Source organism: Podarcis filfolensis, assembly GCF_964270895.1.
Source record: "Podarcis filfolensis genome assembly, chromosome: 1".
NCBI lineage: Eukaryota > Metazoa > Chordata > Lepidosauria > Squamata > Lacertidae > Podarcis > Podarcis filfolensis.
The window spans coordinates 84,422,533-84,438,844 of NC_139604.1; the positions used below are offsets into that span (position 1 = coordinate 84,422,533).

General features: G+C 44.8%; 1 protein-coding gene across 4 annotated transcripts in view; it reads left to right on the top strand.

Annotated features, from left to right (window-relative positions):
- CD82 (CD82 molecule) overlaps positions 1 to 16,312 on the top strand; it is a 67,239-nt gene that overhangs the window by 18,454 nt on the left and 32,473 nt on the right. The gene's annotated exons all lie outside the window — the stretch shown is intronic.

Below are 16,312 nucleotides of genomic sequence, written 5' to 3' on the forward strand. Positions count from 1 at the left end.
AGGTGAGCTCCTGTTGCTCTGTCCCAGCTTCTGCCAACCTAGCAGTTTGAAAGCATGCCAGTACAAGTAGATAAATAGGTACCGTTGCGGCGCGAAGGTAAACAGCATTTCCATGCACTCTGGTTTCTGTCACGGTGTTCCGTTGTGCCAGAAGCGGTTTAGTCATGCTGGCCACATGATCCGGAAAGCTGTCTGTGGACGAACATTGGCTCCCTCGGCCTGAAAACAAGATGAGCTGCACAACCCCATGGTCGCCTTTGACTGGACTTAACCGTCCAGGGGTCCTTTACCTTTTTTTTACTTTAAACTAACAGTCCTGCACTGGTCTCATGTCCTCTCAAGCCATGAAGTTAACTTGCTGAATTATCTAGACTGAATTACCTAGGCTGTGCAGGATAGAAAGTCTCCTTTACTTCTGTCCTTGGTTGGACTTAAACCTCTGTCTTCTGCAGTAGCACCTCTAGAGGTTTGTGTTGCGGTTTGTCTATTTCAGTGAAAGGACGCCAGAGTATGTGCAAATACTATAACCACATTGAGCAACTAACAGGGCTGGCATTTAATGTGCAGCTTTAAACTTTACAGTACAATTTGTGTCATGTGGAGACGCTCTGGAGCCTTGAACACTGAACTGGCGGCAGAAGCACATTGTGTACTGTTGAGGATGCCAGATGTCCCTTTTTTTAGTTTTAAAGAAGGAATAACTGGAGAAGCCAGGAGCAAATCTAGGAAAGGCTGCTCTGATTTGGCTTTTATACCGTATTGTCCATTGGTTTATAATCTCTTCTCATAAAGACATCTCAAAGCATTTTAACAATGAAAAATGCCTGCAATATTTATTATAGGTGAATCAAATCTAGAGAATATAGCATAGATAACTTTGTGGCTTGTGTTGTGGTCTGACATTTTCTGTAGAGAAGAAAGCAGGGGCTTGCATTTCTAGATTCTTATGGCTTATTTGACTCTGTTCCACTGGGCTTGCAAATCTGCCACTAGGAAAAGTGACTGTCATCAGTCAAGCTACCATATATCAAAATCTCCCCCCACTTTTTATTCTAGCCTGTCTCTTTTCTCCTCAATTATATATACCGTATTTTTCGCCCTATAGGATGCACTTTTTCCCCTCCAAAAATGAAGGGGAAATGTGTGTGCGTCCTATGGGGCGAATGCAGGCTTTCGCTGAAGCCTGGAGAGCGAGAGGGGTCGGTGTGCACCGACCCCTCTCGCTCTCCAGGCTTCAGGAGAGCCGCAGCGCCAGCCCCACAAGGTCGGGGGACAGCGGGGAGGCGGAACGCCGCCATCCCGCTGTCTCCCGATGTGGTTTGGAGGCTGACGGGGAGACGCATGCTTCTCCCCGCCGCCAGCCCCGCAAGCTCCGGGGACAGTGGGGAGACGCAGCGCGTCTTCCCGCTGTCCGCGGACCTGGTCTGCAGGCAGGCGGCGGGGAGAAGAGCGCTTCTCCCCGCTGCCTGCCACGCAAGCTCCAGGGACAGCTGGGAGGCGCAGCGTGTCTTCCCGCTGTCCCCGGACCTGTTCTGCAGGCGGGCGGTGGGGAGAAGAGCGCTTCTCCCCGCTGCCTGCCCCGCAAGCTCCGGGGACAGCTGGGAGGCGCAGCATGTCTTCCCGCTGTCCCTGGACCTTGTCTGCAGGCGGGCGGTGGGGAGAAGAGCGCTTCTCCCCGCTGCCTGCCCCACAAGCTCCGGGGACAGCTGGGAGGCGCAGCATGTCTTCCTGCTGTCCCTGGACCTTGTCTGCAGGCGGGCGGCGGGGAGAAGAGCGTTTCTCCCCGCTGCCTGCCCCGCAAGCTCTGGGGACAGTTGGGAGGCGCAGCGCATCTTCCCGCTATCCCCGGACCTGTTCTGCAGGCGGGCGGTGGGGAGAAGAGCGCTTCTCCCCGCTGCCTGCCCCGCAAGCTCCGGGGACAGCCGGCCCCACAAGCGCCTGGGGGGGAAATGATTTTTTTTTCTTTATTTTACCCCAAAAAAACTTGGTGCGTCCTATGGGCCGGTGCGTCCTATGGGGCGAAAAATACGGTATTCACTCTACACTATTCTGGAGAATTCCGCTGTGTTTGCCTCTCTTTCACATGGTCTATTTTAATATAGTGAAGCTGGCACCACCTTGTTATAACCCAATATACCATAGGGGTAGATGAGTTGTAGAGTGATATTGCCTTCCCAAAAATTGGCAGTCTGTTGTCTTTCTTTGCCAGAATGATGAGAATGAGCAGAAAGTATGAGAACACATATTCACACTATACATTTTAAGCACTATGATACCACTTCAGTCATGGCTTTCCCCCAAACAATTCTTGAAAATGTAGTTTAAGGGTTCTCAGAGTTGTTAGGAGACACCTATCCTCCCACAGCTCCAATTCCCAGGGTGACTTAGCAATCAACCCCTCTTCTTAGGGAACTCTGGGAATTGTAGTTCAGGAATGAGAATAAAGATCCTCTAACAACTCCCAGTACCATTAGCAAACTACAGCTCCCAGAATTCTTGGGTGGGTGGAAACCATGACTGATTATGTGTGGTGCTAATGTACAGTAGCTAAAGTACACATGAAGAATCACTGCTTTGATACCAAGTGAAACAGAACAACGCTTTAAGATGCCTCATTTGAAATTTGGTAGGGACACGGGGGACCAGATAAGAGTTCCTTTGGGATCTGTGCTATTTGGCTATCCCTGGTTCAATGGAAAGAAGGTTGTGGCATCTGTTGTTCAAGACTAATGGCTCTGGAATGTCTTTTTATTTGCTCTGCATATGTGTAACCAGGTGACTTGCTAGCATGCAGTGTTAGGGGATAACAGGTTTTTTGAGTGTGGGTGGATTTCAGTCTTCGGCAGGATATCTCAAGCGCGCTTGTACATAACTTCGTAAGGAGCAGGCTGGGTTGAACAAGAAGACATTTGTCTCTGCGTGGCGCTGACTTCCTTTTCCCCATTGGAGACTGAGCTGCCCTGGTGTTCTGTGATTGACGGCAGATAGCATGCTATGAAATAATTGCTCCCCCCCCCCCCGCATTCTATATTGAAACCAATTCCACCAAGATGACTTCAGTAGTATTGCTTTTATGCATGTAAACTGAGATCTGTATAAATTTATGCTGGCCCTTCTCATGATGAAACTTTCTGAAAGAATTGCTGCTGAAATGAGTAGACCACTTGGCACTTTGCCCTCCAGTCCGAACAGGAGAGAAGACTTGTAATAACCCATAAAGGCAACATTTAAGGGACCTGAACTGCAGTGCCAAAATAGATGTGAATCTATTGAATCTATATGACACTTCTGTTAGGCTGCACCTTTTCAGAAATGTGCTTCCTTTGCACTAAAAAAACATGTTCATTAATGACTATTTGGAAGTGACAGTTTTTTGAGATGTTAAAACATAGTTTCCAGTCTTGAATCCCCAATCACACTGAACTAGTTGGTGAATGTTCCTCTTAAACTGCTATCTGTATTTTGACACTTCCACATCTTTTGTTCTTAATTCAGAGACAAAAAGAAGCAAAAAAATAAAAAAGCACCTTGCAAAATTGCTGTATGCCAAAGCAGTTGTGTAACCGATTCAATTTACCTCAAGTCTGACTTTACTAGTGCCTGAAAAGGTTGCAAAGTAGAGTCTGTTAGGCTCTGGTGAGTGGCAATTTGTAAATACAATACTTGTTAAATTTAACAAACATGTTTTACTAGGTAGTGAAGCTAGTCTGTAATAACAGCATTCTGACAGCCAGTTCACACAGTTAAATCACTTTGGATTTATGCAGCCCTAGGGCTGCATGAAGAATATGTGTGAAACAAGAGGTTTACAGGTGATCGCTGTGACAGGGGAAGGTCAAAGCTATCCCAAGTTGGTTTCACCAAGAGAGGTAAACTGGGTGAATAATCCCTGAAAAGGGCCTGAGTTATGCAGTGAGATGACAAAATAAGTTTTTGTGTAAGGCTATTGGATAAATAACAAATGAGACACCCTGCAGCAGCTGCAATCTGAAATAATCCCAGGATTAACCACTTGGGCTGGTCTTTTACCTTTTCTTCTATGTATCATTAGTGCTGGCAGGAAATTCTGATTTTAGAAACTAAAACCTATTGCCCCAGTAGGTTAGTAAAAAAGCTCTCCTAGAGAAGATTTACATTCTTATTAGAAAAGTCTCCTGCTTCATAATTGTCAAGAGCTGCCTCAGTCTTTGTAGCCTTACAGTTCTGCTTTGCAGCTAACTTCGCAAGCTAGGCCTTGTTGTCCTCTTGGGTTGGTAGGTGATGAAATAACTGTGTCAGGGCACACTTTTAATTACAAAACAGCAACGTGCTGCAGCTGCATAAATCCATCGCCCTTAGATAATGTTAACATTGACCCTGCACACCCAGTTGAGTATAGGTGACAAACTTAACCTGATCGCTAGCTGGAGTCTTCACGGAAGATGGCCTCTAGGGAATGTGCTGACTGCTGTTAGTAAACAAAAGGGTCATTAATTCTGCCACTGCTCATTAGCTCCCTGCAGGTAATAGGAAGGTGTAGCATGCTTATGAAACAGAGCAGCATACCTCTCCCTCTGGTGCTTTCTCTACAGTAGTTCTTTGAAAAAAATGGCTTCCTGTTGCAGCACTTGGAGGTGAAATAGCAGTGCTAAGTCACTTAATATGCCTCAGCGCCATTAGCTGCTTCTTATTGATCCGCTTCATCTTCACCCGTGCTGCTTGCTCTTTATCTCTAGCTTACTCAAAATCAAATAGCTCCCTAGTGTAGGATCAAATTACAGTACAATCTCTAATGCCTGTTTCATGGGAGTAAGCTTCCATGAATGCAAATGGCACCTGTTCCCAAGCAAAGTGTGGATGGGACTGCAAGTCTTTATTGATGCCATTATCACTTGGCCAGGGGTCAGCAGGGGGTTGGTCCACTGTCCCTCAGACCTTGTGGGTGGCTGGACTATATATTTTTTTGGGGGGGGGGGAATATGAACAAATTCCTATGCCGCATAAGTAACCCAGAGATGCATTTTAAATAAAAGGACACATTCTACTCATGTAAAAACATGCTGATTCCTAGACCGCCCGCGGGCTGGATTTAAAAGGTGATTGGGCCGGATCTGGCCCCTGGGCCTTAGTTTGCCTACCCATGACTTGGACAATCAGCCTAAACTTGCAGTTCTTAGATGAAGTATGCATACGTTGCCACTGGCAAGTTAGATCAGGGTTATCAAGAGTTGTATTTGCTCAGGGGTAGTTTGCTAGAGCCTGAGCAAAAGGTGGAGGGGGCTCCCTCCTCTCTTTCTGCCACCCACTTTCCACAATCTGTTCCTTGCTACCTGCATGAAATTAGGCCAAGGGGTGCAGGTTGGGCACCCCTGCCTTAGAGGTACCCCCTCCTATGTAGGTGAGAGAAGGTGGTTGGGATGTCTCATCTAAAATGGTACTGCAGTTTTTATAAGCTTTTAAAAACACACCCAAACATAGATTGCTGTCTTATCTGACCTGTTGATTTGACTCAACATTTCTATTGGTTGGCTGAACAGTGTTAGAAATTAGTCAGGCACCAGATACATTTTGCAACTGGCGTGGATCCAGTTGAGACCACGTGGAGATCTCTGGGTGCCAGGTAGGTGATTGTGGAAAGTAAAGTGTCATCTAGAGAAGGATCTGAAGTATTTTCTTTGAAGCTTGAATTTGTTTAATTCTGGGTTGTTTCGTTTGATGTTTTAATGTGTTGTAAACCACTTTAAGATTTGTTTTTTAAAATATAAAGTGGTATAGAAATGAAACAAACAACAACCTCCATTGCAAAAAAAGGCATCTAGACATTCCATTTTGGCAACCATGACCCAGGTTTGAGGTGCCATTTGGCAATTAGATTAGATCGAATATCTGAGTTTCTAACACTGGTTGACTATAATAGGACACATGACTGAACAAATCTGTATTGGCTTCCTACCTCAATGGGGGAACCTCCAATGGTTTTCACCTCATTTAATCCGTTTAACCCAGGAACAAGACTTGCTCCATTAATTAAAACATATGGAACTTGCTCTGTTGGAATGAGAAAGGCATTCTGTGGTCATTCCACATACATCTATTGAACAGTTGTTGCTGGGGATCATGAGCAGGAGAATGCTATTGCACTCAAATCGGTATTTAGTTGGTCACAGTGTGTCTAGTTGGCTACTGTGAGAACAGAATGCTGGGCTAGATAGGCCTCTAGCTGATCTAGCGTGGCTTTCCTTAGGCTTTTACAAGGTGGATGTGAGGCAGAGATCTCAGTGGGGATTATCCATCAGCTTCTAACGTCTCTGGCCTCAAAGCCTGTGGGTTGGCCACCATATTGGCCACCCCTTGTTATGATGAAGTGTACCCACAAAACTGTGCCTGTGTTGGCCTGAGAGAAAGAGGGCAGTGAATGAGAGGGCACTTGAGAGACTGTTCAATTTGTTTACATGGCGGGTAAATTCTCATGGCTCCATCACCAGGTGCATAATGCTGGGACCATACATCAGCCTTTGTGACATTTTCTAGTACTGTATAGAAAGCAGGAAGCAGCTGTTGGAGATTTCCCTTTGCCTTCTTCTTACCTACCTCCCACCTGACTAACCTTCTGTAACTGTGCGTGCAGACATTAGTCACTCTTTGAGAGTAGCTCCAGCCCAGAAAATGACAAACCTGCAAGAAAGCAAAGAGAGCCACAAATTCTGAGCAGTGGAGCAGGGAAGGCACAACCCATGTTTTCTTCCTCTTGCTGCTTGACAAAGCATGAGGTATTAGCAATGATGAACAAGAAAGGCTGCTGTTGTCTGTATTGTCACATGGGAGACGTTCCGTTGAATCAGGTGGAAGTTCTGTGCAAAAACAAGCATAGGGTAAGACTGGGTGCCTGTGGTGCATGGAAGAAGCAGGAGACACGGGGAAGAGATGAGCAATGGATGGTTATCATGTTGGTCAGCCTGCCCCCCCCCCCCAGCAATGCTACATGCTCACAGTAAACTAATGTGGCTCCAACAGGGGCAGTTCTATAACCATGTCTCTGATCCAGTTTGAAGTTGTTCTCCATTTCAGCAAAGGAAGGAGGCCGGAAGTCTGTTTTCAAAGGATACTATTTCTGCTACTAGATCTTGGCAATAAGCCCGTACAAACCTGTGCGTTGCTCTTGACTCATTTTGCCACTGTCAGACCCAGTGCGGGCACAGCAGTGCTAGAAGGTGAAGAAGCTCTGTGTCACTATGAGCACTTTTGAAATTATAGCTACGTTCAGGTGAATATACCTTGAACCACCCAAGTGCCTGAGGAATGCCAACAGGAATGCAGTAAATGCTGTTAGACCTGAGCCTCAGAATGGCATCACATGCTGCATTCTCTGTTATTGTAGTTATGCCGGCTTCCTAAAATAACGTTGTGTATTGTCTGACTAGGCCAGAATATCTAATCAGGGGTGACAAGCTGTGAAGGTTGAGACTCAGGCCTACATATGTACCTCATTTGAATCAAATCAAATAAATACCAAAATTAATAATAACTGAAAACAGGTAAAATTCTATATGGGACAGGGTAGATTTTTTTGGATGATTTCTATAAATTTAGGGTGATACCCCTTGGTGCCAGCCACTCATATAACAACCATTCTACTAGCAGAAGCTTCATTCTTAGCATAGCACCACTTATCAGCTGTAGACTAGAGGTCATGTGTGTTGGTCATGGAAGTGCTGACTCCTTCAGGCCTTTATTAGCGTGAGGTTTATGCTCATGAAAGTGAACTGAACCCTAGTGATATACCATGTGCAGCAGTTCTTGCAAAACAGGGTGTGTATGTGAAGCTCAAATATTGAGCTTTCCTATTTGTGTGTGTTGAAGGAGTTGGGGGTTGTCAATTAACGCTCCAAACAGAAGATGGGAATACTGATTGGAGCTTGTTGTGGCTTTGTTTAATAGGTTTCCCCAGAGGTGGTTTGTAAGGAGGAGAGTCAGAAGAGGCTTTTGAAAATCACACATCATCCTTTTCCCAGTGAGAAGAGAAGCAGTGAATTTCCTCACAGCCTTCTTTCTCTTTCCCATAGTATCTTTTTACAGCTCTTTTCCTTGTATAGGTTTTTTGGGGCTGGGGGAAGAAGTAGGATAGTGGAATGTGGTGTACCAGCCTTTATTCAGGTATCTTTCGGCCAAAGGGAAGGCTACTTAAGCTCATGTTACAGGGCTCTGCTGAATGACTACTTGGGGTCACATTACAGAACTATACTAAATGAGTCACAAGTTTTCCTTCTGCTGCCCTTAACAAGAAGACCACTGTTTAGGAAGACCTAAGACAGAGGTTTTCAACCTTTTTGAGTCCATGGCTCCCTTGACCAACTACATTCTTTCTGTGGGACCCCGTGGGGCTCAGGAGCCCAGTTATGTCTCCCCTTGCCTGCAGTGCCTATTTCAAACTCCCTCCCTTGTGGAATATTCCCTCAGCCTCCTCTCCTCTCCCCTCTCATTGGGAGTCCTCCAGCAGTCACTGCTGCGCCTTTGGTCTCTGAGCTGCCCCAAAAAGAGGAGCCTCCTCACACTGCCCCACAGGGGCCTGGGAAGAGGATGCCCGCAGCCGGCCCAACAGACACTGGCCAAAGGTGAATGTGAGGCCAGCACCTTACCTTGGGAGGCAGCAGTGGCAACAGCAGGTGCTGTTAAGCCTGCATGACTGAAAGGCTCCCCTTCAGCACCGGGCACTCAGCTCCCAGGCAGGCCTAGCACACAGCAAGCACAAGAAAGGCACCTGCCGGCCTGCCTGCCCAGCCTCCCACTTGTCTGTCCATTCCCAACATCAGAGGCTGGTAGACTGGCTGGCTGGGCTCCCTTGCTCACTTGCTTGCTTACTCTGAGGCCGCCCCAGCTCCTGGCAACCAGCACCCCTTGGCCAGCCCCAGAGGCACCATTTGTCTGGGGAGCTTGTAGCCAAGGTTGCTGCAACAAACAGCTGTGCAAGCCTTTGGGAGGCAGAGATGGGAGAAGGCAGCAGAGGAGGGAGGGAAGGAAAGAGGGACAGAGGCCATTGTTGCCTGCGGCACCCTTGACCATCATTCAAGGCACCCCAGGGTGCCGTGGCATGCTGATTGTAAACCACTGACCTAAGACCTTGCTTGCTTGTATGAATTTCCAGTGGTTAGGTTCACTGCTTTCAATAATCCTTCTCTCCAGAGACCTTAAGAGAAGCCTAAAGTTGGAATCCTTTAAATGACCTTTTCACTGTTCCAGGCAAAGTAGTCTGTTGCCATCTTCCTTTCTGCTTCTGCATGGTTAAAACAGGTTCAAGTCAGGAACCTCAAGTAATCTTGCTTTTATAAATAGCAAGCACTCCCTTGGTTGCACTACGTACCAGCCTTGCTAGGAAAAATAACTTACCCAAGTTGTGCTTCTTTCCTTTCTTATTTAACTTCTTGGATGAAAGAAGATGTGCTTTTGGAAATGCCGGCAATTAGAAAATACCTGTACTGGCAAGGCAGGCTGACTGACTGCTCCAAGAACTTATCTGTACCTATCAGAATTCACAAGGCTAAAAAAAAAAAAATTCTTAACTGATCTGAGATCAAAGCTTTATTCATCTGCTTCAAACCTGTCAATTGTTTTTAATTGATTGCCAGTAGGCTGCACAGACACAATGGCTCCTTCCTCCTTCTGCCAAGTTTGATTAGGAGAGGGAAAATCCTTAGCTGATGCTCTGCCTTTCCAGGTGAAATATCTTTGGTGCCGGTTCCAGTTAGAAGAATTGTGGGCATACAAAGGCAATGCTGGTTAGCTGAAATGAAATAAATATGCCTCTTAAAACTGGTTTCTCTCGCCAAAACAGCTCTGGAATTACTGTAACATTAATGATGATGATGATGATGATGATAAATAATTTATTTATACCCCGCCCATCTGGCTGGGTTTCCCCAACCACTCTGGGCAGCTCCCAACGAATATTAACAACAATAATAAAAAGCAATAAAGCATCAATATGGGACTTCCGGGTCAGCGCCAACGACGAATGGCGGAGTTCCTCCGATTGGAGGAACGGGCTCTGTGGAAATTGGGTCTTCCCACCGCGGCGAAGGCGGGGGCCCGTTAGAAATCCCAGGCGGAGAAGCCTGGGAACGTGGGGTTCGGCAGAGCACCAAGAGCGCCTCCCCTACTCACGAGGAAACCCCTTTTCGGGGCTCCGGAGTGAAGTGGGGTGAGCAGCGCGGTGCTGCGAACCGATCGCTATTTCCATGGAGGGAAGCCGCACAGCCATCACTGGAGAGCGCTGACTTTTTCCTGATGACATTTGGACTTTAAATCAAGTACCCGTGAGTAAAAACGGAGAATTGGATTAAGAAATTTGCAAAATTTATGAATTGGGCACGAAGCGGGAAGGTTTAAACAGGAAGTCCGCCTTCCGCTTTTTGTACATAGACTGAAGCAAAGACCTTGCAACCTAATAGCCTGGAAAACTGTTTTAAAGTTGGAAATTTCCTGCATCTACAACCAATAAAACCCCCTTGGAAGCAGGAGAAGGGGGGGGGAATTTGACTGTTTAATCCTGCAGGAGGAGAGTAAAGGAATTTAAGTTTCCATTGTCCCAAACCTGGGGACGGGGTGTCGGGACAGAAATTGTTTGAGACGTCCATTGATTGAAAGTGGAGTACTTTGACAGATAGTTTAAAAAAAAGAGAAACAAATTAACTTCAACGCTACTTTCTGCATTTCTGTATTTTAAAGAAACAAAGTATCTGAAAAATCGAAAGGATTTGAAATCGAAAGTAATCTCCTTTGTTGAATACAGTTTAAAAATGGATACAAATAGAAATTGTGTCCCCTAGAGGGAGCCTGTCAGTTTGTTGTTGCAGCTTACTTGGAGAATCTACAGCTGTGAGATTTGGATCGTGGGACCAGCCGTTTGACCTTGAGCAGAAATGTGTTGGAAGGAAGGCTTGGTGTCTGCCCTTGGCATGACAAATGCTTTGCTGGAGCAGCTGCATGAGAAAATGAACTTGATGCATGAAAAATTGGACTTGATGAGTGCTGTGGCCAGTGAATATGATTTAACAGGGAATAAGGATAAAGAAGTTATACAGCGACCAATTCAGGAATCTGGTTTGACAAGGCAAGTCCAAGGGCAGATGAAGAAGGAAGAGGCAATGATTACTCCTCAAACAACACAAATGGAGGGATCCAAAGTCCTGCAGGAACAAAAGCCACCGCGTTGGAAGATTGAACTTGGAGAGTGCTGGGAAGTATTTGAAGTCAAGGAAGCTTTTAACTCTAGTGGGACTACGAAACAGGTGAACAACTATCTTTTGGATAAATATTTTTTGGATTACAAAGATGACGACGGGGAGTGGGACTGGGGGGAAGGGGCCAGTCTGATGAAGGAAAATGGAAATTATTACCGGATGGAACCCTCTGGAGACCCATTCCCCAAGAAACCAACAATAGACAAAGAAGTGCGTAAGCGCAAACAAGAACAAAAAAATTTGCAGAACGGGCCTAGAAGAGATTTAAGGGCCTCGGACATAAGAACACCAGATTGATGGACTGGATGTAATGGACAGAAAGGACTGACATGACCCGAAACCAGGAAGAAGGGACGTTGGATAAAAATTAGAGATATCAAGGGAAATTCTTTTGTTAATTTTGGAATTAGTACAACATTAATGAAATATCAGGGAATATGCTGGAAAGGAATTAAATTGGCTTTAGCAGAAATGATTTAAGGAGATATGTATGAATATGATGTAAACTTTGAAATTTTAAGATTTTTAAGATAAGATAAGGTTAAAGTGATTAAGGTAAATTGAATAACAGATTATATTAAAAGATAGAAAGGTTATGTTGAATTAATAAATAAGATAGATTGTGAAGATTAATCATTTAAATTAAAATTGAGAAACATGGGAAGAATTTGCTGGAATAACGAATTAAACTAGAATACAAAAAGGGAGGTGTGAGGAGGTTCAAGAAATAAGCAAATGAAAAGTTGTAATTTGAGATTTGTATTTTTCTTCTTTCTTTTTTGGTTTTTTCTTTTTGTTTTATTTTTTGCTGTATTTTTCTGTTTTTCTTGTTTCTTTTTTGTGTTTATGTATTGATGAAATTTTGAATAAATATCATTTTAAAAAAAATAAAAAAATAAAACATCAATATGAAAAACTTTCCTAAACAGGGTTGCCTTCAGATGTCTTCTAAAAGTCAGATAGCAGTTTATTTCCTTGACATCTGATGGGAGGGCGTTCCACAGGGTGGGCACCACTACCAAGAAGGCCCTCTGCCTGAAGGAACCTCATTTCTCATAGGGAGGGAACTGCCAGAAGGCCCTTGGAGCTGGACCTCAGTGCCCGAGCTGAATGAAGGGGGTGGAGACGCTCCTTCAGGTAGCACTTTATATTCCCAATCTTTAAACTGATAGATGACATTTTATTAGTGCTTCCCTCCCCCTCCCAATCTTAACTGCACTACTTACTTTTGGTTTACTACATTTTTGCTTATTGCTTCAACTCTGAGAATGGACAAAAGCGCTGAGCATCTGCTTTGCATGCACAGGGTACTGGGTTCAATCCCTGATCTTTCCAGGTAGTACTAGGAATGTCCTCTCCCTCTAACCCTGGAGAGCCACTGCCAGTCACTGTAGACCAGCCTTCTCTAACCTGGTGCCCTTCAGATGTTTTGGACCACACCACCCCCCAACCCCCATCAAGCATGATGGGGGGGGGGGCTGATTGTGGGAGTGGCCATTCAAAGCATCTGGAGGGCATCAGGTTGGCAAAAGTTGGTGTAGGCAATCCTCACCAATGGTCTGACTTAACATAAAGTAGCTTCCTGTAGCCCCCTAGGATTTTGGATGTATGCTGCTCTCTCAAATCTTCTCCCCTAAATGGACCTTGCACATTTTTCTGTGGAAAGTTTTCTGCACATCACTGCCTATATGGACATGGAATTCTTATTCTATGACTGATCTTTGTTCAGTGATTGCAGGGAAATTTCACCCAGCTCTAATAATGTGTTTGAAACCTTGTGAATAGACTCTTTTTCTTCTTAGATTTAAAAAACAAAACAAGGGGAAGCCTGTTTTATTTATAAACTAAGAGAATGTTCTGCATGTATATCTCTGCTATACCTCCTCTCTCTTAAACGTGACGGTGTATATTTTAATTTTATGACTATATCCCCTCGGCAAGAAAATAATGCTCAGTAGCCACCGTACATCATAGCATTGGAGAGCTGTAGGAAAAACTTTTTTTATGTGTAGAGAAGGAATAAGGTGAGGGTGGGTAAACACTTGAAGAAAGGACCATTCTCAAAGTGTAGAAGATGTCTGGAGTTACCACTTGTAACTGTCTGTGAGCTTGGCCCCAAAGATCTAGCTCTAATCCTTGTGTTCGCTAAAAAAAGTTCCTGAAGGGAAAAACTGATCAGCTACGTTTGCTCTGATCTGAATGCCAATTCTGAGGATGTCCCTCATGCCTTTCCCACTCTGGCAATTTCTCATAGGAAGAAAAGCATGCTCTCTGAATATCTGCAGCTCGTCAGTGTAAATTGAATTTTGTATTTGTATGCTTCTCACGCGTAACTTTTGTTTATTTATTTTAAGCCTTTTTGCCCCATCCTTTAGCCAGAAGGCTACCGGAGCAGGCTTAACATACTATCAATGAAAATGAACAGTCACACAAGGAAAAAAGGGGTGAGGAGAGAAGAGGGGTAAAGGCAAACTTGAGCACCAATAGCCAGGTAGATTGGGAACCATTCAGAGGGAAGAGGAGCCAAATCTATCTGTTGTTTCAGCAGAACCAATGGAATGGCCTTCCTTCCCATCTCTCCCTCTGCTTCAGTTTGCTGGAATAGCTTCTGTTTGGTGGCATCCATATGTGTAACATACAAATAAATGCAGTTTTTTTTTTTGTTAACCCTGCCACACAGTCATGGGCATGCAATTGAGAATAGTGCTGTTTAGGCATGTGCTTGAACAATGAAAGGGTGCTTTCAGTGTTGTGAAGTACACCGTATTGATCCAATATGGGACTACCTTTGTCAGCAAGCCAAGAGTCCTGCCTTCCACCCCTACTCCACAGTGGAGGTATTTCCCGAATAATGGCTTCCAGCAAGTGCACCTGGGGTAGTCTTGAACTGACTTCCATGTTGCTTTTGATGGATGACCCTTCTACTTTTAAAGAGACTCTCTTGATAGATTCTGCAGCTCAGTAGTACAGTCCAGGTCAGATCCTCTGGTGCAGCGGTTCTCAACCTGTGGGTCCCCAGATGTTGTTGGACTACAACTCCCATCATCCCTGAGCTCTGACCTTGCTAGCTAGGAATCATGGGAGTTGTGGTCCAACAACATCTGGGGACCCACAGGTTGAGAAAGGCTACTCTGGTGCAACCTTGGTTAAAAAGGTTTCAGTAGGAGGTGGTTGCGGAAAGATATCTGCCACCCATAAAGAGCAGATAATATTGGGCTAGATGGACAAATAGTTTGACTGAGGTCTAAGGTAGCTTTCTTTGTTCCCAAGTGTTGAAGTCAGCTTCTTAATATCCTATTGAGTTAAGGGTGACTCTCAGCAGGCTTGTGAGGTCCTGGGGCTTCCGCTCAGGACATGATGGAAGAACGGGCACAGTTTCAGGACCAAACATCCATTTTCTAACATTAGTTTTCCAAAGGAAGCAGCATCTCTTCTCCCCCGCAGGGCTGATAATTTTTTGAGAACTGCTGCTGGTTGGCGAGAGCTATCTGTTTAGAATGATGCTCCACTTCCACCCTGATCTCAGTACTGACCTAAATATCCTAATAAGATTAAAAGCAGGCTTTAGACTGGAAACAGAATAACTTGCTCTGTTCTGTTGCCTTTTGCTGAACGCAATCCCACTGTGAGGAAGCTCTGAGTAGATCTTCTGCAGGCAGCTCTTAAGTCTGTCCAACCTATTTCCTGTTGCGTTGTGAGATAAGATCATTAAGGATGTTGTCAAATGCTATTTATTCGACACTAGTTTTTATGAGAATTGTCACCTTGCTTCCTGTATTGGAGGAGGCAACAGCTCATTGAGGAAAGTGAAAGTCTCCACTAGGATAGGTGAGGCAAGCACACAATATCTCTTTGGCTCCCCCTACCCACCAATTCTTGTTCCTACCTGAAAGTATTGACATAAGATACTGTACTGCAATATGTTCGTGTGCCATCAATTCTTCCATTTCCTAAAAAGCTTTCTCCTTCTGCATACTCATGCCCAGACATATCTGCTTATATTGGTGATGGTAAAGTACAGCAGGCCAGAACAGGGCAAAGCAGAATTCTTTTCTTGGACTTCTGTCCAAAGTGGAACATTTCCAAGCCTTTTCTGTCTTTGCAGCACTATTAATGCTCCCTTTTGGATTGCACACCTGGTGTTTAAATATCTCTTGTCTTATTAAAATGTGCACACATAGTTTGCACATAGTTTGCATATTTAGAATTAGCTCCAGGTGTTAAACTAGACAGTGGCTTCTATATTTGATTTCTGCAGAATTCCCAATTCCCCTCTGCTAAATATGGGTAACTCTGGTAAAGAATCTTGGGTGATATTGTCATTCAGAAGCTTTTAGCCACCAGAGATGTAACTCCAAGTGAAATATCTTCTGTTTCATAGCATGGGACTTGGGGGGGGGGGGCACAAGATTGACGTGATTGGCCAGTTAGTTAAGTATTTCTATTGTTTTACTTGATGGGGGGGCAGCTGCCTCCCGCCCCCCTGGCTACACCTAAGTTTCATACACCCATGTTTAATGGTGAGCAAAAGGCTGACTAGCTTGTGATTGCTGTCAAATATAGTTTTCTTGAGGCTGCCACTGCTATATCTTCTATGGGATCATGTAAACAGTAGTGTGTGTGTGTGTGTGTGTGTGTGTGTGTGTGTGTGTGCTACATGAAGGACCATATATGAAACCCAATATTGGTGGCTTCCAGATGTGGCTAGCATAGAGGCACATGGCTGGTGCTTATCTGCCACAAGCAGATAAGCCTTGTACCTAAAACGGGTCTTGTACCTAAATGGGCACTGCCCCTTTCTCTAGGACTTAATGTTGAGGGGAAAGATGGCTTCATTTAGGCCATTATCTGAAGGAGAAAGGGATTAAGGACTCCCTGCTGCTGCAGTCCCAAGATTAAGGACCTTGCTGGTGGCTGCAATTTAGGTGACAGAAACTGACTGAAAGGCAATGCCACCTAGAAGGGAAAAGGTTAAACTGTGAGTTCACTCCTATACAAGAATGACAGACCATAGATAAAGGAAATGGCTAGAATGACTAATACAGAAAATGCTGTCCACCTGAAAATCTGCGGGGTTGTTTCACTATGACTGATCT